The sequence below is a fragment of the Colobus angolensis genome, unplaced genomic scaffold (genome assembly GCF_000951035.1).
Source record: "Colobus angolensis palliatus isolate OR3802 unplaced genomic scaffold, Cang.pa_1.0 Scaffold140, whole genome shotgun sequence".
In the NCBI taxonomy this organism is placed as follows: domain Eukaryota; kingdom Metazoa; phylum Chordata; class Mammalia; order Primates; family Cercopithecidae; genus Colobus; species Colobus angolensis.
The window spans coordinates 4,737,109-4,739,419 of record NW_012114489.1 but is presented as its reverse complement, the minus strand read 5'-3'; the positions used below and the strand labels follow the sequence as shown (position 1 = coordinate 4,739,419).

The window sequence follows — 2,311 nt, the reverse complement described above, 5'->3', positions numbered from 1 at the left end:
AAGAGCAGAGCAAGGACATTTAGTCTATACTTTCAAATGGACTTGATCATTTGACACAATAAAGTTGTTCATTGAATCTTCACAGAGTATTATAAAAATGTTGTTCATTTGCAGAATTTCCCAACAAGTTAGTATAGATTACATGCTCTTTGATAAACATAACAATAAATTTAATTTTTTTTCTTTAGTATTTGCTTTAAGTGAAAAATCTTGAATTTCTTCAGAGGAAGTATAAAAGAGAGAGGCGGAGAAACCTTTAAATCTTGTAGGGATTTCCGATGCCAGTAAACCATGAAATATGAGAGTATATTTAGCAATCATGGTGATTTAGCTCATGGTAATTGGCATATGTATAACTATAATTTGCATTCCAGTTATTTAAACTGAGATATTCTTGATCAGGTTGAACACATTGTGAGTAGAAGATCTCTTTCCCCAGAAAATAGGATGGAGAGAGTCTTTGGAGAATGGCCTCACTGAACTGGTAAGTCAGCTTCCTCTGGATTTTGGTAATTTCCTGTCTTCTTCCGTAATTTCTCAGTGCCCTGGCCATTTTCTGGTAAGTCGTGGTCTTCCTGTTGCCTTTTCTTTTCCCCCAAAGCTCGGCAAGTTTTTCTTTGTTTTTTGATACAAACCGAAAGATGCCTTTGGTTTTATCTACCCACTGAATACAAGACGCCATCTCAGGATTACACAGGGATCCATGAAGGTATTCAAACAGTTGGAGCTTCTTCCTGCCTTTTCCCCCCTTTTGCTGGAGAATAGTGGGTTTTACCAGCTGGTTTTCAGTTATGTTGTGCAGAGATTGATGAATTTTTCCTTCAAAACAGAAGTCCACAGCACTGTTAATTACCGTTCTCCAATTATAGACAGTCTCCTCTGTAGACAACACTCCATAGCAACTGGAATTTCTTTTGACATGAGGACAATGGTTGATTAAAGCCAGGTAATTTTTGTAGTCTGGCGAGTACTGAAGATCTCCAGTTGAATGTTGCCTCAGAACCTCAAAAGCATCCTCAAATGCTTGACCAAGCTTATCTTATTCAACACATGTCATATTTCATTAATAAATTGACAATTCTGTTCTTTAGCAATTGTTGCCAGAAGACACTTCAACCTTTTATAGATATGTTTCATTAATATCAGAATGGTAAATTCAATGGTAGACTCTCATGAAAATAAAAAAGTATTTTCCAGTGCAATGGCTGTGATGAAAAAATAGTAATAATTTTTTAAAAATTAGAATTGTTAACACACAACCATCAAGAACACACTGGCAGAGTTGCATTAAATAGCTGTTTTTAAAGGAAGTTTTTCAAAAGGGGAATTTTTTTAAAAGATACAGTGCCTTCACAATTTCTACTTCATGATATGACCAGTAGACACCAGGGGCTATTATTTTGAAGAGGTACATAGTAGTTTGCATCCCATCAGCCAAAAAAAAAAAAAAAGTTTTCCCATTTTTTAATTGTTTTTCTTATTGTTAAAATTTAAGAGTTCTTAGCATATTTTGGATATCATTCCTTTAATATAGTTGTGTTTAAAAAATATTTTCTTACAGTCTGTAGTTTTTCTTTTCAGTCTCTTAACCATGCCTTTTTCAGGGCAGAAGTTTTTAATTTTAAGGAATACCAATTTATCACTTGTTTGTTTTCATAGACTGTGCTTTTGCTGTTGTATTTAAGAGGTCATTACCGAACTGAAGGTTACCTATATTTTCTCCTATGTTACATTCCAGGAATTTTACAGTTTTGTGTTTTACATTTAGGTTTATCGTAGGCATAAGTTAACTTTTGTGAAAGCTGTATGATTTATGTCTAGTTGCATTGCCATTTTGCACATGGATATTCAGATTTTCTAGCACCATTTGTTTAAAAGGCTATCATTTTCCTTTACTAATTGCCCTTACTCCTTTATCAAAGATCAGTTGACTATATGTGCATGTGTTTATTTATAGGTTCTATATTCTACTCCACTGATAGAGTTGTCTATTATTTTACCAGTACCATGCAATTATATCTTAATTATTATAGCTTTGTTGTAAATCTTGAAGTTGGGTAGTGTGGAATCTCCAACTTTGTTCTTCTCCAATATTGTAGTGGCTATTCTCTGTCCTTTGTCTATCCTTATAAATGTCAAAATCAGTTTCTTGATAATCCACAAAATAATTTACCAGATTTTTATTGGGATTGAGTTGAATCTATAGAGCAATTTGAAAAGAACTGACATCTTCAGAATATTGAGTCTTCTGATACATGAAGATAAAATACTTCTCCATTGACTTAGATCTTCTTGGATTTCTGTCATTAGA

The 2,311-nt window shown here is 33.4% G+C and overlaps 1 pseudogene; it reads right to left on the bottom strand.

The window, feature by feature from the left end:
* Positions 1-310: 310 nt before the first annotated feature.
* LOC105506859 lies at positions 311-1,057 on the bottom strand (annotated as a pseudogene).
* Positions 1,058-2,311: the final 1,254 nt, after the last annotated feature.